Source organism: Mustela nigripes, chromosome 3 (genome assembly GCF_022355385.1).
Source record: "Mustela nigripes isolate SB6536 chromosome 3, MUSNIG.SB6536, whole genome shotgun sequence".
In the NCBI taxonomy this organism is placed as follows: domain Eukaryota; kingdom Metazoa; phylum Chordata; class Mammalia; order Carnivora; family Mustelidae; genus Mustela; species Mustela nigripes.
In genome coordinates, this window is record NC_081559.1 from 132413777 (window position 1) to 132438189 (window position 24413).

The 24413-nt window shown below is 39.0% G+C and overlaps 1 long non-coding RNA gene across 2 annotated transcripts; it reads left to right on the forward strand.

Annotated features, from left to right (window-relative positions):
• The first annotated feature begins 22 nt into the window (after positions 1-22).
• Positions 23-24364, forward strand: LOC132013133 (uncharacterized). Of its 2 annotated transcripts, none has more exons than XR_009402891.1 (3): positions 23-266; positions 23201-23341; positions 24111-24364. It is a non-coding gene; the product is annotated as an uncharacterized LOC132013133 (long non-coding RNA). The 2 variants fall into 2 exon arrangements; XR_009402890.1 differs by having other exon boundaries at positions 23201-23337.
• Positions 24365-24413: the final 49 nt, after the last annotated feature.

Consider the following 24413-nt stretch of genomic DNA (forward strand, 5'->3'; position numbering starts at 1 on the left):
ACTCATGTTGGCTGCCGGGAGTTGTAGTTTTAACTGGATCGCCTTTGTCGACTTTCCACTTCTGGGGCGCCAGCAAAAGAGAATGAGAGACCACATTTCCTAGGATGCCCTGCGGTGCGTTCAGCCTCACTTCCCCCGTCGGCGGAGAAGAGGATACGGGGAAGCTTGGTAAAAACAGAATTAAAGGGAATGGGTGTCGGAAGCGGAGGGTCTGAAGTTCTCGACTCATAGAAGGGGAGGGGAATGAAAGGCTCTCAGTAAAGAAGGTACAGTACATAAATGTCCAGCGATATGGCGGGCTGGTAAATTGAATGAAATGATCTAATCTAGATTGGAGGTCGTAAAAGAAAAAAGGGGGAAGACAATAAATTCTCAGAGTATGTCTTAAGGTCTTTTTTTTTTTTTTTTTCTGCCACACTTCTCTGTTCTCACTCCTGCTCCTATTCCAAACCACTGAGGTCCTAAGTCCCCCCTTTCTGTCCTTTTTCCCCCTCTCACCTGAGGGTCACTGAGGCGTCATTTGTTTCTCAGTTCCGTGTACATCTTTAAAGTTTACAGTACAAATAACAATACCTTGGATGCGTATAGAGTCGTATATACATACAAAGCCTTTTAATTCGATATAATTTGCTACTTACGGCACTCTCCTCAGAGAGTTATAACAGCTATCATTTACTAAGTTCTAGTATAGTCCTGTCGCAGCCTTTACATACACGATATAATATGATCTTCGTAATAACCTTGTTAGAATCCACGTCCGGAAAGGGAATGACTTCCTCTGGTTCACACAGCCAGTGACTGTTAGGCATTCAGATCTACATCTGTACCCATTTTGCAGACAGGGATATAGGCAGGAAAGGTTAGACCAGTTTTATATAAAATAACTAATTTCCCATTACTATTGCTTTATAGTTTACATAATGTGTTCACATATATCATCTCATCCTCCCACATATCCATCCCTGTAATATGTTACCAGGTATTGTTGACTCCATTTACAGTTGTTGCAAACAGAGTAGGAGTTAAGTGACTGACTTGTCCAAAGTCAAATCACTAGTGTATCTGACGTAGAGAGTGCTTTTTACACTAATTACAAAAGAAAAGAGCTGTTAAGCCCAGACCTTTTGTTAAACCTCTGAGTCTCTTAGTGACTCAAGGAGTGGTAAAGATGTTTACCCTTAAGAAGGCAGCACAGCTTTATTTTATTGTGTGCTTTGAAACTGCCTCTTCATGCAAAACACATTGATACGTTAATTGAAAGCTAGTATTGTTTTAATTATTATTGTACAGTCAGCCCCTTTCACTTATTCTGGAAATTCTTGCTTTCTGAAACCTTAGATAAGTGAACTGTCTCAGAATTTCTGAAACATTTGGCACAAAACAGATAAAGCAGCGCAGTCCATGAGGTCATTTGAGTCTTCTGCCCCGCCAAGGGAATTGTTTACCTTATAGGTTTTTTGAGTAAATAGAATTTGATGCTTTGAAATGAACCATCTGTAAGACACTCCTAAAGAGTATTAGTGCTGACTTTCACCCTAATTATTGTCTACAGTTTTCTTCCAAAGAAACATGTTTAAAAGAGAAATTCTTCAAGTGTTTTTTTCTCACCCAGTTCTTCCTGGTCCATGCAAAAAATGATGTTACCTTCATACAAGATAGGTAATGTTATTTAAAGGGGATAATTTTCAATAAAGTTTTTCTTAATTCATGCAGGAAAAGTTGTTTATTTCCATTCTGACAACAGTTTGGTGATCTTGGGACTGATTTTTTGTTTATAAGTTGAGAAATTAAATGTGCCCATTAAGTGGAAATCATTGTTTACTGTTACTGAGAAGTTACACCTGCAGTGAAATTTTTTTCTCCTCATACAGAATCCAAAGAATTGAATTGTGAAAGCTTCAGAGCAAATGAAAGATAATGGTAGTGTGCACTTTTATGTCTTGACATTATCAAGACAGATTTTCCGTACTGATAATACATTTAACCAGTGAAATAGATTTTTTCAAATTGCATCTGAATGTGTCGTTCTGAATCATACTTGGCAAAACCCTACTGAAGAAATGGGTGGCCTTGCTCTGGCTTGTCAAGCACTATCCATTTGACTAATCCATTGTCCCCATATGAAACCTTGATTAGTTAGAAACATTCTTCCCAAATTAAATCTGACATTTTAAACTCTTTTGTTACTGTAGTTCTAGTTTTAAGAATGATTCTTTTGAGAGGAAAAAACAAAATACCCTGGCATAAAGCACAGTAGGGGGAAGGGGAGAGTTTTCAATCAATTCTGGAGTTAAATCAGGTCATTTAACCTACAAATCACTTATTTAACAAGTCTGTAGATGCGAAGTTCAGAAAGAAGAAAGCTCTCAGATAAAGGGACAATAGTTTTTTTTATTAGTTTAATAGTTTTATTTTTATAGTTTTTTTTAATAGTTTAATTTTTTAATAGTTTTATTTATTTGTCAGAAAGAGAGAGAACAAGTAGGGGGAGCAGCAGGCAAAGGTAGAAGCAGGCTCCCCGCCGAGCAAGGAGCAGGACGTGGGACTTGATCCCAGGACCCCGGGATCATGACCCAAAGTGAAGGCAGACACTTAACCAATCAAGCCACCCAGGCATCCCAAGGGGCAATGATACTAACCATACTAAGTTCAATATGTGAATTAATCTTTTATAGGCATTTAGAAGGCATGGGTACCTGTAAAGTAAGAAAATTTTGTTAGGACAAAATATGACATGCTGTTTCTTACAAAGCCATAAAAGTGCAGAAAACTTCTAACCTGCTTATGTGAGATATACATGCTTCCTTCCTCTTCTTCCCAAATTCCATGACCTTAATTATGTCATAACTTTCACAAGAACTTTATGAAATTCTTAATAGTTCTTGTTCTTGTCTCAGTATTCCAGATGGGGAAATGAACTGAGTACCTGTTAGCTGTTCTGATACATACCTCTTCTACCACCTTTATCTCAGCATCACCTCTATCTGAATTGCCAAAATGTAGTTAAAACCGAAACCCTTTCCCTACCAGCCCTATAAATTTCTAGAAGGACACTTCTAAAATTCCTGTATTGCTGTTGGCATAACTAGTAAAGGCAAAAGCAAGAGGCATCCACTTAAGAGAATATCGTTTTTCTCTTTTATATTGGAAAAGGAAAGGAATCATTACTTTGGGGATTGTTAAAAGTCAGCCACATACTTTTTTTTATTATTATTTTATTTATTACAGAGAGAGCACAAGAGGAAGGAGGGGGACAGGGAGAGGAAGAAACAGTCTGCCCACTGAGCAAGGATCCTTGATGCTGGGCTCAGTCCCAGGACCCCTGAAGCATAACCTGAGCCAAAGGCAGATGCTTAACCAACTGAACCACCCAGGTGCCCTAGCCACATGCTTTCTTATATAAAATATACATTTGTACTAAGAGTTGACTAAATTCTTCCAGATTTATCTCCCAGTCAGACTTTGAGTCACAAGCTTTTGTTGAATCTCAGGGTGGACATGGACTTAATTACTGGAATAGGTACTATAGGAGCTCAAAGGGATACAGAGGTCATCCCTGACCCAAAGGAACTCAGAGTCTAACAGAAGAATAGTCACAACCAAATTGTTCATTAATACAGGTAGAATAAAATATATAATTGATAAAAACAATACAAGAAAATAAATTTCACAGATGCTATGAAAATTTTATTGATGGCTTATTGTAGGGTGGGTATTTTTAAGAATATTATCTTAATCTTTAAAACAATCTTATGAGGGGTTCCTGGGTGACTTAGTCAGTTAAGTATCTGTATTTAGCTCAGGTCATGATCCCAGGGTTCTGGGATCTAGCCCTGCATCAGTGGAACCCCGTGTGGGGCTCCCTGCTCAGTGGGGAGCCTGCTTCTCCTTCTCCCTCTGTCACTCCCCCTGCTTGTGCTTGCTCGTGCTCACTCTCCCTCTCTTTCTCTCTCTCTCTCTGTCAAATGAATAAATAAAATCTTTTTAAGGAAAAAAAAATCCTGTGACATAGGTAGTATTGTTTTTATTATACAGATGAGAGGATTTAACTCCGGAAGGTTAACATTATTATTATCATCATTATTACCACCCAGCTAGCAAGTAGCAGAGCTGGGCTTCCAGTGAAGGTTTTCTTCCTTGTTTACTCACTCTTTCCACTGCATCACAGCTGCTTTGTGATTTGAGAGAGAATTAGCCAAGAAGTGAGTGCAGACTGGTGGCAGTGGCCAAACTTGGCTTACATGTGTTTTTGTTTGGCCAGTAGCAGTTTAACTTTTTTTTTTTTTTTTTTTAATGTGAACATCTTTGCACAGTGGCCAGCACTTTACTCTAACATCATATACCAGGTCCCCTTGAGACATTACTTGCCTGGCTCCAGAAAGCATTTGCGTTTTCTGTATCAGACAGCAACTGGGGACAGAGAGGAGCAATTCTCAAAAGGCTCATGAAAAAGGTATTTTAAAGGGCAGAAGGAGGACTTTGTGAACAAGAGTTGCAGAGAGGGGTGCCTGGGTGGCTCAGTCAGTTAAGGTAGGCTGCTGAGCCTACATTCATATGTTAAAGGTCAAATTCTACATGGTTACATCTCTACATTGCCAAACGGAACTATTTGCAGTGATGGAAAAGTCCTATGTCTGTCCTGTCCAATATGGCAACCACTAGCCACATGTGGCTATTAGGTACTTGAAATGTGGCTAGTGCAACTTAGGAACTGATTAACAAATCAGTTAACAAACTTCATTTAATTTTTAAAAAGCTTTTATTTATTTATTTGACAGAGATCACAAGTAGACAGACAGGCAGGCAGAGAGAGAGGGGGAAACCAGGCTCCCTGCTGAGCAGAGAGCCTGATGCGGGGCTCGATCCCAGGACTCTGAGATCATGGCCTGAGCTGAAGGCAGAGGCTTAACCCACTGAGACACCCAGATGCCCCTAACTTTATTTAATTTTAATTAAACTTAAGTAGCCACATGTGGCTGTGGCTCTCTGTTCGCAGGACAAATCTAAGTACTTACAGCTATTAATTCTACATTAAAAATAGTGATTCCCCAAATTCCAGTGAGTTCCTCACTCTCGTGGGGGTCAAGGAATGGGGACTGACTATAAAAGGGAACAAGGGAACTTTTTAGGATGATGGAAATATTCTTCATCTTGATTATGGTGATGACATGGATGTTTACATTTGCCAAAACTCATCCAACTGAACTCTTAAAAAGGGTGCATTTGTGTGTGTGAATTATACCTCAGTAAAGTCAGTTTTAAAAAGGAAAAAGGGGGCACCTGGATGGCACAGTCAGCTAAGCATTTAACTTTTGGTTCTGGCTTAGGTCATGATCTCAGGGTCCTGGGATCCAGACCCACATCGGGCTCTGTGCTCAGCTCAGAGTCTGCCTGAGAGTCTCTCTCCCTCCCTCTGTCCCTTCTGCTTCTCCCTCCCTTCTGCCCCCGCCATTCTCTCTCTCTCTCTCTCTCTCAAATAAATACTTTAAAAAATGGGGAGAGTAAAAGAAAAAAAAAAGAGTTGAGTTCCTGAGTGCCAGAGATAGATATTCCACCTCTAGTCTATTTAAAGCATGCCTTCTGCAATCCCATTTTTTCCCCTAAGAACCAGCGAAGTCTTTACTACATTACAGGACCCTGGGTGGTCTGGCCCTGGCTACTTCAGACATTATTTCCTTGGCTCATGCTTCTGTCACACTGACCTTGTTGGTCCTCAAACACTCCAAGCGCATTCCTGTCTCAAGGCCTTTGCACTTGCTTTTCTTCAGATTGGAAAACTTTCTCCAGGTAATCATTTCAGTGTCTGCTCAAATGTTATCCCCAGCAAGATGCCACTCCTACCATCCTCTTGAAAATAACACCTCTGTCCTTTCAACCCTCCATGTCCTTATCCTGCTCACTTTCTTTACAACACTAATCAGTATCTGAAATTATATAATTACTTGTCTATTGTCCTCCTTGCCCATTAGACTGTAAGGCTGTTCATAAGGGCAGGCAGTTTGTTGATTGTTAGATTCCCTGTGCCAGGCACACAGTAGCCTCAACAAATATTGCTGAGTGAATGAATGGCTATCATCCATGGCAGTGTTTCTGAGACAGATCCAAGCATACACCTTCATAGAAAATCCACAATTCTCCAAAAAATGTTTTAAAATCCTGTGTTGGCATTCTGGTACTAATCTAAAATGGTATTTATGAATTCTCAAATGAGCACCTTACAACATGAGTTTTGAATGCCTGAGTTCATGTAGAGTTTAGGATTTTGTACCAGGTGAAAACCAAAGGACATCATGACAAAATGATTAAAGATTTCATGGTTATTTTGATAGAGTTGGGTCATCACATGTCACACAGTAGCCTAGACAAGCCAAACTCAAAAGAGCCAACACTCCAACTGCCAGTGCTACATTCCAGTTAGAAACAAATTGCACAAAGCATACATGCATGTGGACACAAACATACACACTCATTCAGAATAACTTAGTAGCTGTAAGTAAATACACAGGAATTACTAGTAAATACACAGGAATTGTTTTGTGGTTGCCAGCATTAATCAGATTAGAGACTATTAAATTAAGATGTCATGCTTAACAAGGGGTGAGGCGCCTGACTGGTTTAGTTGGTAGAACATGTTAACTCTTTAAAAAAAAAAAAAAAAAAAAGATTTTATTTATTTATTTGACAAAGAGAGAGAGGTCACAAGTAGGCAGAGAGGCAGTCAGAGAGAGAGGAGGAAGCGGACTCCCTACTGAGCAGAAAGCTGGATGTGGGCTTGATCCCAGGACCCTGGGATCATGACCTGAGCTAAAGGCAGAGGCTTTAACTCACTGAGCCACCCAGGTGCCCCAGAACATGTAACTCTTGATCTTAGGGTCCTGAATTCAAGCCCCACGTTGGGCATAGAACTTACTTTAAAAAAAAAAAAAAAAGTCAGTAAGTCAGTCAGTCAAAATTATCATATGATCTCCCTCATATGAGGAAGTTGAGAGGCAATGTGGGGGGCTTGGGAGTTAGGAAAAGAATAAATGAAACAAGATGGGATCCGGAGGGAGACAAACCATAAGAAACTCTTAATCTCACAAAACAGAGTGTTGTGGGGGGGAGACGGGTAGGGAGAGGGTGGTAGGGTTATGGACATTGGGGAAGGTATGTGCTATGAAGTGTGTTTTAAACCTGGTGATTCACAGACCTGTACCCCTGGGACTAATAATACATTATATGTTAATTAAAAAATAAAAAAATTAAAAAGAAGTCAGATACTCACAAATGCTAACCCTATCTTACAATAAATGACTACTTTATAGTTAACTGGGTGATAATTAAAATTGACATTCCAGGATTTTGTAGCACTAAAGTTTTTATTGAAATATGTGATCTGATCTCAAACTAGCTGCAGAAAACCTGGGAGTTATTAATACAATGTATTATATGCACTGTATTAATGTTCAAACTGTACCTGTGCAAACAGGTATTATTGCATTGACATTAATGAAGTAAACATAGACACATTTATTATAGATCAGAAGTTGCATCTTAATGCTCATAAGCCCAACAGTTCACAATTCAAATTAACACTAATTTTAAATGGTTGGATGAAATAACCACTGTCCTTGGGGCAGGAGAGTGCTTATCACTGCAGTTATATTACTGTTCCTTCTTTCATCTTTTTCTTTCCCTTTATTTAAAACCCAAAGGGTACTTTTGGTATAAAAGAAGATAGGTTCAAGAGTTTACTGAAAGAAACTGTCTTCATTCCCATTACAATCTCGAGTTTTTGTACAATGTCCTGATCTCTCCATCTGAACCTTCTAGCGCTGTCCCCTAAACACAGTCTAATTCGATTCCCTTCATGGATATGACATAGAGTCAGAAAAAGTATTACTTGACACATTTTTTTGTACATAGAGTCTCATAAGACATTTTAATAGGTGAGAGAAGGACAAAAGTACAAGGCAGCATACTTTCTTAGCCCTTTGGGTCATTTACATAAATCCTTTCATAATATTCCAAGATAAAAATGCATTATAATTATGTACAAGAATATAAATGCAGTATGCAACATTTCTATTTCGGTGGGCAGGAAAGTATTGGAAATTATGTATGTACTAAATTAAAGCATCAGCACTAGGTGTCAATAAACCACAACATTGGAGAGGGTCTCAATTTGGGCATTGGTCAAATAGCAGTAAATGGACATATGTCTTTCATAGTAACACCTCTTGCTGAGCATTTTCTCCTTCAAATACTAATTTTCAGCCTGACCTTACTAGTGTGCTCCACAAATTCTACAGATATTAATAGGTATCATATTGAAGGGAGGGGTATAGTCAAGTAACTTTGAAATAATAAGTAAATGAAGTTAGTTTTCTTCTTTTTCCACTAAGAACTTCTCAGAGCCTTTCTATGCTGATATGACACTCTGACTCCAGAAGACAAGTAGTGATGCTTCTAGAACGTCTGGGGAGAGAAGGGCTTAGTGGCAAGAGTCGGCTTGCAGCATAACATACTAGGATGAGTTACATCTTTCATTTTGCACATTACTTTATTTACCCTTATATTTTGGGGGTGATCTGGGACTGCTCATAGAGATAACAGGGATGTTAATACGCTAAGCCACCCTTGGCATTATTATTGACGTGTAGCACTTCCACACCCGCATACCCACAAAAACATTTTCAGTCTGTGTCAGAGGCATGTATTTTAGGAAAAAGTAACACACAGAAATGGTGCCTCTCATCATGATCTCTGCTTTTATCAGTATGCTTCAAGGGGGGTTAATACTTGTCCATATTTTCTGGTAGTTCATGGAGGCTTTTTTCCATTTAATGTTTTCATCTAGCTGACATGTATTTTTACACAGGATGTAAGAGAGAGATTCCATTTATTTATCTCTATTTTATATCACAAAATACCAGTTGCCCCAAAACCTTGCACAAATATGTTTTTGGTTTTATTTTTAGGTCCATAACACTTCAGATCAACTTACCAATAAGTTCACAATGTAAAACAGACCATTATGGCTGAAATGTAAACTAATGAGAGTTACTTCAATTTGCCAGCAGCCCTTACCCTCATTCCCACCTCCCCACAAGATGTACTTTGAACACCACTGGAAAAACTCATCCCCTCATAAATGGCTTGAAATGCCCTTCTGTAATTTGCTACATTAAAATGTTTATTTATCCCAATTATTTTTCTGTTTTTCTGCCAGTCTCATACTTTAATTAATTTATGGAGCCTCAGACCTTTTTAATGTGACAGAAGAAGAAATTGAAACATTTAATAAATACAATAACATGAGATTTTGGGAGACCCATAAAATTAGCATATTTCTTTAAAATGTCTGTTATTGGTTAAGAGTTGACCAAATCCCTTCAATATTTAGAAGATTAACTTGGTAAAACCATATACCGGTATGTTACAAGTTTACAATGTTGATACTCTTTGACATACAAATCACTTATAAGATTTAACCCTAAATAAATAGCTAGAAATGTATGGGAAATATTTGCTGTTGTTTATATTACTGATAGTATTGAAAATGTTCCAAATTTTAACAATGCAGGACTGGTTAAATGAATCCTGGCACAGCCATGAGCTGGGATACTCTAGCCATTACAGTGATGTCATAAAAAAGAAAAATACCTTATTGAGTGCTTGTGATGAATCTGGCACTGTACTAGTCACCTTGATTGTATTGTCTTAAGCCTAACAATATCCCTGGATGATAGGTATCATTATTCCCATTCATAGAAGAGAAAACATAGAACTTGAAATAGCTAGTGAAATAGTGTTGCTGGAATTCAACCCATGTCTGCTCTTTACCCTTGTTCTTAATCACTGTCCTAATGATATGGGAAAATATTCACTATTTACTGATAAGCTATTGTTTTACAAACAATTATTTTTTTTTTTAAGTAGGTTCCACATCTAATTTAGGATTTGAACTCCTGACCCTGAGATCAAGCAAGAGTCTCATGCTCTCTACCAACTGAGCTAGCCAGGTACCCCAAATGAAAATAGTCCCATTTTTAATGGGACTCTACCCAACATGGGGTTCAAACTTACAAGCCCAATATCAAGAGCCTCCCACTTTCCCAACTGAGCCAACCAGGTGCCCCTGACGATAAGCTATTGTTTTAATGTAGTTTAACTGACATTTAAATAAACAAGCAAAAAAACTCCCTCCTATGTGAAATCCCTCTCCTAAGTTAGTTATGCTTAGTCATTTTTTTTGCCCAAAATGAATTTACTTTTACACATGTTTTTTAAGTTGATTTTTGAAGTTTTAAATGCCTGCTTTAAGAATTCAAACAGTACTGAATATTATAAAGTAGCTGTACCTTTAATCACAAATTATATATATCATTGGATATACTCACAGGCTCTTTTTTATGTTCCCTCAGTTCTGTTCTGTCTCTTCTTGCTCTGGTGTCAGCTTTAGGCAAAGTGAGAAGGATCTGTGAAGGTCTAGAAGGCTAACTTTGAACACAGGAGAGTCCCTTACATGTATAGCATGTTGGTTAGAAGTGCTGGTTCTGAAGCTCAGTTGGTTAGACTGAGTCCCAGCTTTTGAATTTGAGCAGCTTGCTTGTCTTCTTTGTGCATCAGTGTCTTCATTAAATGAAGGTGCTCATTGAACCTTCCTCGTAAGATCGTGGTGAGGATTAAACCAATTGGCGCACGTAAAGTGCTTAGGACAGTGCCTGGGACACAATAAATGTTCAACCATTAGCTACAATGGTTGTCGACAATGATGATGGTATGATGCATGTGTGCAGAGATAAGGAAGAGAAGAGAAATAACTCATGAGTGCTTACTGTGTACCATATGCCTGCATGATCTCTCCATTTGATCCTCCTTTTATTCCCTTTTTATAAAGATGAGGAACCTAAAATTAAGGGTGGTTCTATATGGAAGAAATAGAATATATTATTAGGCCCGTTTCTAGGACTAAGGACAATACAAATACCAAAAGCTGCCTGACTAGAAGGTAGAAAAATGTGGAGGAATGAGATGAGAAACAGGCCTGCAGAGTCATACCACCCTTTGGGGCCAAGAGGCAGTGTTCCACCATTCAGGACTGAGTGGGTTTCTAATCCAATCTGTGGGTATCAGAAAACTGCTTTGAAAATCCAACTGCTTTTATGCTGGCTGTATTTGCTGTAAATATTTCTTGTTTTCTTCTCCCTTTGTAGGTACCAAAATTATTTCTGAACAACCAGCCTGTCTCAGTTTGTATTTTGAGGGAATAAAAAGGAAAAGGGAATCTTTGGGCACCTTCTGGAGCTTTCAGGTAGAACATGTCAGACACCAGGTATCCTAGGCTTCAAATGCCAGAAGCCTAAGAGGGAAAAGAATCCAGGGAAGAAAATCCTCGAGGTGCCTGGGTGGCTCAGTTCATTAAGCATCTGCCCCTAGTTGGGCTCCATGCTCAGCATGGAGCCTGCTTCTCCTTCTCCTCCCTGCTTATGTTGGTTCTATCTCTGTCACTGTCTATCTCTCAAGTAAGTAACTAAAATATAAGAAAGAAAGAAGGAAGGAAAGGAAAAGAAAGGAAGGAAAGAAAGAAAAGGAAGAAAGAAAGAAAGAGAAAGGGAAAGAAAGAAAGAAAGAAAGAAAGAAAGAAAGAAAGAAAGAAAGAAAGAAGAAAGAAAGAAAGAAAAAAAATCCTCTTCCCAGAGGCTTCTGGAGTGTTCTCTGCTCTAACCTTAGAAGCTTTTGAATAATGTTGCCTAGAGAACGGCCTTTTACTTACTCATCTGTCCAGCATGACTCATCCCTAAGAGTGTGGAGTAAGTGAAATTTTACAGTATTTATGTTTCTGTGACTTTTATAAACATGGTGATGTGGAAAGAGCATGGACTTTGGAATTGGACAGGCCTAAACTTTGTCACCTGGTACTTGTGTTCTTGTGGGTTACTTAATATCTTCTCTGGGCTTGGGGCACCTGGGTGGCTGGGTCAGTTAAGCATCTGCCTTTGGCTTGGGTCATGATCCCAGGGTCCTGGGATCGAGCCCCCCATCAGGCTTCTTGCTCAGCAGGGAGCCTGCTTCCTCCTCTCCCTCTGCTCCTCCCTTTGCTTGTACTTGCTCTCTCTCAAATAAATAAATAAAATCTTAAAAAAAAAAAAAAACTCTGCGAATCGTCATGTATAAAATAAGAATAATGAAAATCCATTTCACAGAATTGGTATGGACATGAAATGAGGCAGCAAAATGAAAGTCTAACCTCTGGCACAAAGTATAAAGAATTACCCTGGGCACTCATGCCTTGCCTTTCTCTGTCAGACTGTGGGTTCAGGGTGAGCATTTGGCCACATGTTGTATTTATTTTTATACCTTACTACTATATCCCTGTGCAGTGCTTAGTTTACAGTGAGCATCCTATAAATAGGAACTTGGCAACACTGGCGTACATGCACGGGAGTGGACTAATGGGTAAACAATTTTAGGTGTGTCCTAATGTTGATTAATCCATTTATCCTGTCAGAAAGAAAAACTGCCAAATGTCGATCAATGAGATACGCAGTCAGGGCGGAAGAGTTGGGCAGGTTGTTCCCTGCACAGGGCCAGCGACTCCGGGGGACAGTGGGCACCAAGCCCACGGCCCCCTCTACTTGCAGACCCCCTGAGAGCTCTTGTTTCCGTTAACTCAAAGGCAGTCTTCTGTGGGTGAACCACAGCCTCATCTCTTCTGACACCTGGGGTTCCTCTTACAGACAACTTGTTTTGCTTGATTTAAATTTTCTTTTTCTATCTTAATTTTTAAATGCTTAAAAGGTAAAAAAGATACTGTGATATTTATTTACCCATCCTTTGAGATGAGTAATTGTTATCACCTTCTTTGAAACTATAACATAATTTCAGACTTTTAGAAAAATTGAAAAAATATTAGAGTTTCCACACACCTTTCACAGTTTCCCAAGTGTCAATATTTTACCCACTTGCTCATCCTTAGCTCTCTAAATTACATATGCAGATTATGTTTTTGGACCATATAGTTCTCCCTTCTTCCCACTTCATTCCTTTGTTCTTTCATTCCTTCCTTCCTTCATCTCAAATAAAACATATTACGTAAAACTATTACTTCTTTGCTTCACCCACTCACTCCCTTCTCTCCCTGAAACCTGCTGTGTTACATGTTTTTGTCCCTTTACTACATATGATTAGATCTGCAGATACTGAACGTTCATTATTCGTTGAGACTTGCTTTGGGACCCAGTACATGATCACTTTTACGACTTTTCCTTATAACCTGAGAAAGAATATGTACTCTTTAAATGAGCCAAGGGGCACCTAGGTGGCTCAGTGGGTTAAAGCCTCTGCCTTTGGCTCAGGTCATGATCGCAGGGTCCTGGGATCGAGCCCCACATCAGGCTCTCTGCTCAGCAAGGAGCCTGCTTCCTCCTTTCTCTTTCAGCCTCCTTGTGATCTCTGTCTGTCAAATAAATAAGTTAAAATCTTAAAAAATTTAAAAAATTTAAAAAAAATAAATGAGCCAATAGTGGGGTGCCTGCGTGGCTCAATCAGTTAAGGGGCTGCCGAGCTCAGATTAGGATCTTAGGGTTCTGAGATCTCAGGGTTCTGGAGTTGAGCCCCACGGCAGGCCCCTTGCTCAGTGGGGGGTCTGCTTCTCCCTCTGCCTCTCCCCCTGGCTTGTGCTCTCTTTCTCACTCACTCTCTCTGTCTCTCTCAAATAAATAAGTAAAATCTTAAAAAAAAAAAATAAATGAGCCAGTAGTTATAAACCATTTGCAACAGTGCCTCACACATCATAAGCAGTGTGTGGTGTTAAATTTTTAAGACAGTATACAGTTATATATAAATCCACTGGCTAAAAATTTGTTAAGCGTCTTGTTCAAATTTTGTATACCTGATCCCTCAACTTTCAAAGAAGTTTGCTAAAATCTCCCTATGATCATGGATCTGTATATTCTTGCATATATTCTGCCAGCCTTTGCTTGCTGGCTTAGAAGTGAGCGATTCTGGTCAGTTGTCAGCATTCCACCGCTAATCCCTCCTGTTAGTGTTTCATTGCACAGCGGAGAACTAGGATGGAAGTCAGGGCACTGACTGAAGGGAAAAGGCATCATGGGGAAATGGAAGTTTATGAATCCAAACACTTAGAGAATCAGAGTGGTGGTGACATCTCTTTTTGTAAGCTTTTGCTCTGCAGCCTAATCATCATTTGCTACACCCTGATATTTCTCTTCCCAAATGCCCCCACCATGAGTTGCACCATCTCACCCCTCTCCCTCCCCCGCCATCCCTCAACCATAATTCTTCTGAAGTTTAAGCCAATTTGGGGGATAATATTCTCCAAATGCCCTCTCCAATATTTCAAAACTAAATTTCAACATTTCGATGATATTTATGGGACTGGAATTGGGGAAGAAATGTCCCTTAACTGATTCATTAAAAATCGGATATTGTTGACTATATTACAATAAACAAAATACGCATGGAGAGTGGGAAAACAGACATGAAATAAATAAAACCAAGTAAGCTCTGAAAATTGCTAGAAGAGAAAAGAACTGTTTCTCTAAGGAAGAAAATAGTGGGCGGGGGCATGTCCTGTGATGTTTTGTGGAAGGACGTTCCAAGAGGAGTGACCAGCTCTGAGAAGGTCATGGCCAGAACTGAACATGGCAGCTGAAGGGCTGAAAAAAGCCAGCAGGGCTGGATCCTAGTGAGTAGTGGAGAGCCCGCAGGAGAGGCGTCAGCTAGTTCACGGAGGGCTGTATGAGCCATATCAGAGCTTTTGATTTTATCCCAGGAACTGGAATGCATTGAAAGGTGTTAAGCAGAGAAGGAGGTGACCACATTTATGGTTTTAAATATAACTCTAGCTAGAAGGTGGAGAATGACTGCGTAAGATCAAGAATGGAAGCAGGGATACCATTCATAGCAACTCTTGCAAATGGGGCTTTTGGTGAGCTCAGAGTATGTCTCCCTCTTCTCAGAGAGTTTACTGAAACCACAACAGCAAGTGAAACAGACTTTAACTTCATTTGTAAAGGATCCTTTGTACAGTTTGTGGTGACCATCATAGACTGTTTATAGGACTGGAAGATAGAGTTATAACCACAACTCTACCTCCAATTTAATTTTGTAGGTGTTTTGTGAGAACTTTTTATTTTGAAAAATTTAACTTTCATTTAAAATGTACAATTAAGGGACGCCTGGGTGGCTCAGTGGGTTAAAGCCTCTGCCTTCGGCTCAATTCATGATCTCAAGGTCCTGGGATCGAGCCCCACATGGGGCTCTCTGCTCAGCGGGGAGCCTGCTTCCCCCTCTCTCTCTGCCTGCCTCTCTGCCTACTTGTGATCTCTCTCTCTGTCAAATAAATAAATAAAATCTTTAAAAATATATACAATTAATTCCCATTACCTTGGAAATTACTTACTCAATGATTGTCAAGTTTGCTGACATTTACTTCATCTGTCACTTTTTTTTCTTCCTTTGTAGAATTATTTAAAAGCAAATCCCAAATATATAATTTTGTCCCTTCATATTAAGGATCCATCTCCAAAATATGAACATTTTCTTACATACCACAAAGCCATAGTCACAAAATTAACAATTTATTGCTAACATCTAATGCCAATTTCATAACCAAATTTCTTTAATGTCTCAAAAATGTCGTTTCATAGTTGGTTTGTTCAAATCAGAATCTAAATAAGACCTGCGCAACGCACTTGGTTGTTAGATCTTTTAAGTCTCTTAATCCACGTTACTGCTTTTTCTTTTTTTTCTCCTTTTTTCTTCTTTTTTTCCTTTTTAAAATTTATGTTGTTGGCTTGTAGAAACTGGATTAATCCTGTAAAATGTCTAACTATTTTATAATAAAAACTGTTTTTTAAAAAACAAGATAAAATATGGGGTTTGAGCCTTTAAACTTCCAGTAAGTCAGACCATCTCTCTGGAATGTTCTTTGAAGTGTCTGGCATACAACACAGTTGGTGAACCATAAACACTCACCACACTTGGCAAGCACATGCAAGCTGTTAAATAAGAGTGCTTGTGCTTAATGTTTTAATTTTATCACTCAGTATTCTCAGGTTCTTGACCTGCTTACTCACTGTGATTTGTCTACTGTTATTAAATTAACAGAATCTGAAAATAGCAGTTTCTCAAATGTTTTCAAAAGCAATTAAGATAATGCTTCAGTTTGCTAACCTCAGCCCTTTTCACTTCAGAAATTAGAAAATTAAAAATAGTTGAACTGGCATTAATAAAAAGCCAGGTTTTGTTCCACTTCTAGGATACACAGAAAAAGCCGTGGCCAAACAATGCATGTTTCCTTCACCTCAGTGTTGGTCTCTCGGAGAAGGATGACTTTGATTTCTTCGCTATAATTAGCCTCTGTAGCCAATGGAGCAGAGTCTTATTATCTGCAGTAAATAGAACTAGATCACTAGTTCTATTGGTTTTGTTGTTTCAACAGGTTATAGTGCATACATATTATTGACAATACTATGGTTATATAAGGTGTTGGCATAGGGAAAACTGGATAAAGAGTAATGGGAACTCTGTACTATCTTTACACTCCTCCAAATATAAAATTATCTCAAAGTAAGACTTTTTTTTTTTTTTTTTAAAGAGGGAGAGAGGGGTGGGGAGGGGTGCAGAGAGAATTGTAAGCAAACTTCATGCGCAGTGTGGAGTCCAACGTGGGGCTTGATCCCATGACCCCAAAATCATGACCTGAACAGTGATCAAGAGTTGGATGCTTAACTGACTGAACCACCCAAGTGCTCCAAGATGTTTTAAAATATTAATTTCCTCTTCTAAATGATGATCTTAAGGAAGTGCATGGTTATTCCATTAATGATATCATTGCTTTAATTATTTTTGAAGCCTCTTTTTTGGAACTGTTCTCCAAAGCCTAAAATCAAAGGTCATAAAACTGGAAGATTGTGAGAGATCTGAGGTGTTATCTAGTCCAATCTCCCAACCATTCCAGAGAATCCTGTTATGTACCATAAATTATTAACCACTCCCCTAGTGGCTAATATGTAGGTTGTATCCCAAACTGTCCTCTTTACAAAGTTTATTGTACATATATCTTTTTTGTACCCATATCTTTGGACACATTAGGGATATTTTAGTACTCCAGATTTCAAAAAGTAGAATTACTGGGTCAAAGGAAGCACACATTTAAAACATTGATTAAGTCCTTCCAGTTTGCCATTAAAAAAAAAAAAAAAAAAGCTGTATGCTTCTACCAACAGTGTGTGGGTATATACTGACACAGGTTGCTAGCAATCTTTTCTATTTTTCCTATTCTAATAGGGGGCCTGGTAAGTTTGAGGCAGTGGGAGCAGCCTGCCCCTGTGGGGAAGAATATTCTACCAATGGCGTATTTTAGACTTAGCATGATAATATGTTTATTATTTTGAAAATTCTCTACAAACAGTGTACCTTCTGACTGCTTGCCCTCCTTCCTGCTGACTGTACACCCAGCCATTCCTACTTGGTGTACTGCTGCTGATAGGTAAAGGAGCCATCTTGTTTAATTAGTAGTGAGGTTGAACACACGCTTATTTTCTCAGCAATGTGTATGCCTTCTGGTGTGTTTTATTTTTTATTTTCCTTTTCTTATTTTAAAAGAACCCTTTGTATATAATGAATAACAACCCTTTATTACCCAGTCTGCAAGTGTTCTGCTGTGTGACACTCATCTTTTAACTTTACGGTCTCTTTTGCTATATGAAAGTTATGGTGGTGTTGGAGGAAGATACAAGTAAGATTTATTTATTTATTTGGGAGAGAGAGAGTGTGTGAGCAAGCAGGAGGAAGGGCAGAGGGAGAGGAAGAGAGAATCCTCAAGCAGACTCCCTGCTGAGTGTGGAGCCCAATGCGGGGCTTGATCCCAGGACCCTGACATGGTGACCTGAGCTGAAATCAGGAGTCTGGCCACTTAACTGACTGAGCCACCCAGGTGCCCAAAGTGAGGGTTTGTTTTTTGTGGTTTTTTTTTAAGATTTTATTTACTTATTCGACAGACAGAGATCACAAGTAGGCAGAGAGGCAGGCAGAGACAGAGAGAGGAGGAAGCAGGCTCCCTGCTAAGCAGAGAGCACGATGCCAGGGCTTGATCCCAGGACCCTGGGATCATGACCTGAGCTGAAGGCAGAGGCTTTAACCCACTGAGCCACCCAGGCACCTCATCCAGTCATCATTTTTTGATCAGTCTCACACTATCCTGTTTATTACATGGTTTTATAGTTCTTTCAGTGTCTTGTAAGCCAACTCTTATTTTGCTACTGTTGTTTTTCAAAACCTTCTTGGCTGTTTTGAAATATTTACTCTTCCAGATAAACTAGAGAATCAACTTTTAAATTTAAAAAATTCCACTGCGATTTTGATAAAAATTATATTTTATTTATAGATCAATACAGGGAGAATTGACTTTTTAAAATGTTGAGGTTTCTTATCCATATATGACTCTCCATTTACAAATACTTTATATGTCATTCGGTAAAACACAATTTTTAATGGGTTTTGAATATTTTTTATTAATTTTATTTCTAGGTATTTTATTGTTGTGATTATTACAAATATGTCATTTTCCATTTTATTTTTGAACTGGCTCTTCCTGATACATAGTAAAACTATGATTTTTATATATTCCTTTTGTACTTAGTATTTTGTATTACTATACTTTGTTTACTTAACTCTCCCTTATTTCTTGGTATTGATCCCAGGTATTAGGTTGTTCCCAAGTTCTGATGGTCATAATCAGCATTGCTATAAACATCTCTAATCAGGTAATTTTTTTCCCTTTAAATTTCTTCCCACACATGGGAAACATCTGTTTTACATGTTTTACATGGGTAAAACAGATTTGAAAGGTCTATGAAACTTTATGGCTCTTAGTACATATTGCTCTGGATAATCTCCTGAGGGGCTAGCCCCCTTTCCAATTCTGCCTATAATAACATCAGCAGAGTAACAATGATGAAGATAATGACAATGACAATGATGAGACCAATTGGTGAGAGCCAGTGCTTTCCATGACTTTTCTCATTTAATACTCACAATGAATCTATAATATGCTATGGCTAACATATGAACAGATAAGGAAACTTAGGTGCAGAGAGAGAGGGTAAAATCTGCACTCATAGCTGGTGGGTGCCAAAGTCAGGTGTGTGGTGTTCCATGGTCAAAGCCTTCTTCCTATGTCTTCTCCAAGACCCATTCTTTTTATTTTTCATTTATATCTGAGACCTTAAAAGGTATGTGAGGGGCACCTGAGTGGCTCAGTGGGTTAAGCCTCTGCCTTCAGCTCAGGTCATCGTCTCAGGGTCCTGGGATTGAGCCCCAAATAGGGCTCTCTGCTCAGCAGGGATCCTGCTCCCCACCCCATCCCTGCTAGCCTCTCCGCCTACTTGTGATCTCTCTCTCTCTCTGTCAAATAAATAAATAAAATCTTCAAAAAAAAAATAAAAGGTATGTAGGCCTGAAAGTTGTTTCACTTGGCATTTCTTAACCATTAAGTAGGTTGTTAGGTAACACATGTTAAAACTCTTTATCATCTCCTTTGACCACTTATCCAATAGACTGGTGATGTTAATTATATATTTGTAAGAACTCTCTATAAATTGGAATGAAAGTTTTAAAAGATTATATTTTCCCCCACACCTTTATTAATATTCTTGGGTTTTATTTACCATAGATTCTTCCTTCCTCTATTCTAATTTATGTCTTCTGTAAATTCTTCTTATCAGAAAATTCCATTACCAGCATGGAGAATATTAAGCAGATGGAACACTCTTATTTCATTCATGTAGTAGAGTAGTAGTAGTAAATAATAATAATAACTGAGTGCTTATCAAGTACTAAGGATATAATACACATAATCTTACTTAACTCTATAATCCAATAAGACATTATCTTTGTTTTACAGATGAAAAAATAGGCTCAGATTCATCAACTCAGCCAAGGGCACACAGTTAATAAAAGGAAGTCCTGTCTGTTACAAAGCCAATGTTCCTAAGAATAATACTGCTGGCCTTCCATTATGTAGTGAATAAAATTGACTCTCTTTGAGAAAAAAAAAAATTCTTTGTCATGCTAAGAAATCTTCCATACCAATTTATTTCTTTTTAAAATTTTGACTGAATGGGTTTCTTAATTGAGTTGTAATTGACATATAACATCATATTAGTTTCATGTTTACAACATAATGATTTAACATATATATTGTGAAATGATCACCACAATAAGTCTAGTTAACATCCATCACCACACCTCATTACAAAGGCTCATACCAATTTCTTACAAGCTTTAGATAAGAGATTTTATTTAATTGAATATGTTCTTGACATTAATTTATGCTTTGTGTTTTTTTTAAGATTTATTTATCAGAGAGAGAGAGCACAAGCAGGGGGAGTGGCAGGCAGAGGGAGAAGCATGTTTCCTGCTGAACAAGGAACCTGATGGGGGGATGGATCCCATGATCCTGGGAATCATGACCTAAACCAAAGGCAGATGCTTAATCAACTGAGTCACCCAGGCGTCCCTGTTTTTTGTTTTTTGTTTTTTTTTTAAGATTTTATTTATTTATTTGACAGAGATCACAAGTAGGCAGAGAGGCAGGCAGAGAGAGAAGGGCAGAGAGAGGAGGAAGGCTCCCTGACGAGCAGAGAGCCAGTTTCAGGACTTTATCCCAGGACCCTGAGATCATGACCTGAGCCGAAGGCAGAGGCTTAGCCCACTGAGCCACCCAGGCACCCATCCCTGTTCTTAATATTTACAAAGAATTTTACATTTCTCTTGCCTAGCCTAGCTTCTGCTTCTTGTGGTCTCTGGACATTGCCACTCTGGTCTCCAGGGGGCACTGTTTCCCCTTTAATCAAGCATTTGACGCCTAATTCCTCTAGGTACCAGTAAGACTGGGGAAAATATTTAAACAAAGTTTACAAAGGATTCAGATGAACAGAAGGCAAATGAGGACAGAAAATAATATACAACCAGATAATCTGGTTCACTGAATGCAGAGTAGGCATTTCAGTATTTGACACAACCTACCTAGCTTCCTACTGCCTGCACAGAGCAGAAGCCTTTTTTTTCTATCCTGCACTATGTCCTCAAGCAAGCAAAATTCTTCAAAAACTGGCTCTGAGATTGGTCAGGCTAGTTCCAGCTTAGGGCTTCCTTCCAAATTCTAGTTTCTAGTTTCAACATATGCCTCTCCCTACATACTAGACACTAAGCGTGTCAGCCCTCTTCTGGGAAGAAGGCATCATTTTCCTGGTTTGTAGCTTTACCCTGTTGCTTGAGAATAGTTATTTATGGGTCTCTCATACCCCTTCACGTCTTGGCCAATATGCCAAGAGTGCAAGGCCCTCACAGCTCATATTACATAACTATCACTGCATAACAAAAGACTCCAAAACACCGAGGCTTCAAGCAACAAATACTTTTTTTTTTTTTTTTTTTTGACAGTTTCTGTTGACTAGGAATCTGGGTATAGCTTAGCTGGGAGCCCTTGGCCTCAGAGTCTCTGATAAGGCTACAGTCAAGGGGTTGGCCAGGGTGCAGTCATCCCCAATCTTGAATAAAGGAGATTCTGCTTCCAAGGTCACTCAACACAGCTGTTGGCAGGCTTCAGGTTCTTACTGTTGGCCAAAGACATCCTTTCCTTGCAGTGCAGTTCTCTCAGTGTGGCAGCTTACAATGTAACTGTCTGCCCTCAGAGTGAGTGAGAGAGAACATGAAAGGGTGCCCAAGATAGGAGCCACAGTCTTTTTATAACCTCAACTCAGAAGCAACATCCTGTCATTTGTGCTGTATTAAATTAGGTGGAAATGAGTCAATAAATCTAGCCCATAGTCTGCTGGAGGTGATTACACCAAGGAGTGAAGACCAGGAGGCAAGAACCATTATGGGCCATGTTAGAGGCCTTCTACCACATCACTCTTTACCCAAGCCATTTCTCATGGTTATGTTTGCAGCAACCAATCTTATTTTTTATTTTTATTTTTTTAAAGTAATCTATATGGTCAAGATGGGGCTCAAACTTGTAACTGCAACATCAAGAATAGCATGCCCTACTGACTGAGCCTGCCAGGTGCCCCTACAGCAGCAATCTTTTTTTTTCTTTTCTTTTCTTTTTTACAATTTTATTTATTTACTTGACAGAGATCACAAGTAGGCAGAGAGGCAGGTGGAGAGAGAGAGAGGAGGAAGCAGGCTCCCTGCTGAGCAGAGAGCCCGATGCAGGACTCAATCCCAGGACCCTGGGATCATGACCTGAACCAAAGATAGAGGCTTTAACCCACTGAGCCACCCAGGAGCCCCTACAGCAGCACTCTTGAGAGATAAAGTAACATCTCCCTCTGGGACAAAGAAACTGACTTAGCTTTTTGCTTGCTGGAAAAGCAATGGGTTCCCCAAGATCACCATACCCCCACTGAACCCAAAGTCACTGCATGTGTGGCCTCTATCTGGGCTCCTTGGTGTTACGCTGGTGGAACTTGGGGGCAAGAGGAATTGATATGAACAATTCATGCTTTTTATCTTGTGCTGTGGGTGAAACAGTTTTTTCTTTCTGACTGAGATGCCTCACATCTTCTTTCAACATCCGTGAAACAGTAAAGGCTAACTTACTGGCTTGTAAGTGGGATAAAATCAAATTGCAGACCTGAGAGTTTGACTCAACAGCACAATTCAGAATTCTATACAGGCCTGGGAGACCAGCATTCATACAAGAGATCCATGTACGTATTATCCATTTTATTTAACACTTACATGCCAGGTAATTATTCTAAGAGTTTATGAATATAAACTCATTTAATCTATGAGGTAGACACTATTAAAAATTCCTGCTTTACAGATGAGGAAGAAGAGGCCCGAAGATGTTGAGTAACTTGCTCCAAATTATACTGCTTATAAATGTCAGAGGCTCATTATTCGAACAGAAACAACACAGACAGTCTGGTTACACATCCGTTGATCCAGTGTATCATGCTAACTGTTCTGAGTTGAGAAGGGGTGGAGCAGGGAGAAGATGGGGGAAGGACCAAATAGAGAGTCAGTTCCTCAAAGCATTTGTTGAAATCATCAATTTAGAGTTTCTTATTTGTAACATAGTAACATATTGTCTTGTTTCAAAGGATATTCAAAGGATAAACTCTACCAGTCATATTGATAAATGCTTTGATTTCATGTGTTCTTTTTGACTTCTTAGGAATTGATTTAGAACAATTGTTCTGTATTCAGAATATGAAGGTTAAAATGAACTGTCCGGACAAAAATCTGAACATGGAGCTTCTAACAGCTTTATTCATAAGTGGCAAAACATGGAAGCAAACAAGATGTCCTTCAGTAGGTGAATGGCTAAACTGTGGTAACCCATACAACAGAAAATTGTTTAATGCTAAAAAGAAATGAGATATTAAGCCATGAAAAGACGGGGGAGAGGCTTTAATGTATATCACTAATTAAATGAAGCCATTCTGAAAATGTTATATACTGTTTGATTCCAACTATATGACAGTCTGGAAAAGGCAAATCTATGGAGATAGTAAAAAGATCAGTGGATGCCAGGGGTTGGGAGGAAGGGAGGGATGAATAGAGCCAGAGAATGTCAGGGCAGTGAAACTCTTCTGCATGATACTATAATGGTGAAAACATGTTATTAGACATTTGTCCAAGCCCATGGAATATGTAATAATGAGAGTGAACCCTAGTGTAAATTACAGACTTTGAATGACAACAATGTGTCAATGTAGGTTCATCCATAACCATGGAAGTACCACTCTTGTTGGGGAGGGTGTGCATGTGTGGGGGCAGGGGTTATCTGAGATCTCTCTACTTTCTGCTCAGTGTTGCTGAGAACCTAAAACTGTTCTAAAAAAATAAAGTCTATTTTTAAAAATGCTTTGAAAATGACAGCGTACTTTAAAATATAAAATATTATGAATAGTGTAAGCATGTGTAGGAAGTTTTTGTTAACATCTTTCTCTACCTGTCCCCATGCCTTTGGCCTCATCTTCCTGCCTGTTACCTCCTCCTTACCTTAGCAAGTGTAAATAGCTTGGCCCCCACTTGGCCTCTCTTCCTCTGTTTCACTGTCCTCTTGAACCTTCCCAACCTAGGTTCAAGCCCGCTCTCTGTCTGCTCGGTGGCTTTAGCATGGCTGCAGATCTCAGCGTCAGAAAAACCACAACGGTGAAGATGAAATGTATTGTACAACTGCCATTCTCCTCCATCAGCTGATCCCTCAGTGTTTCCTGCAACTGTTTCTGTGTTTCTTAAACCAGAGCTTTGTGCTTAAAATATGTATCGGTAAGTTTTAAGTGTAGTTTGCTTTACTGATATTGTGCGGTTTTGAATAAATTTTTCAAAGTCTTTGGCCCTGTCTTCCTATTTACTCCACAGATATTATGTCAGCTTTTTTG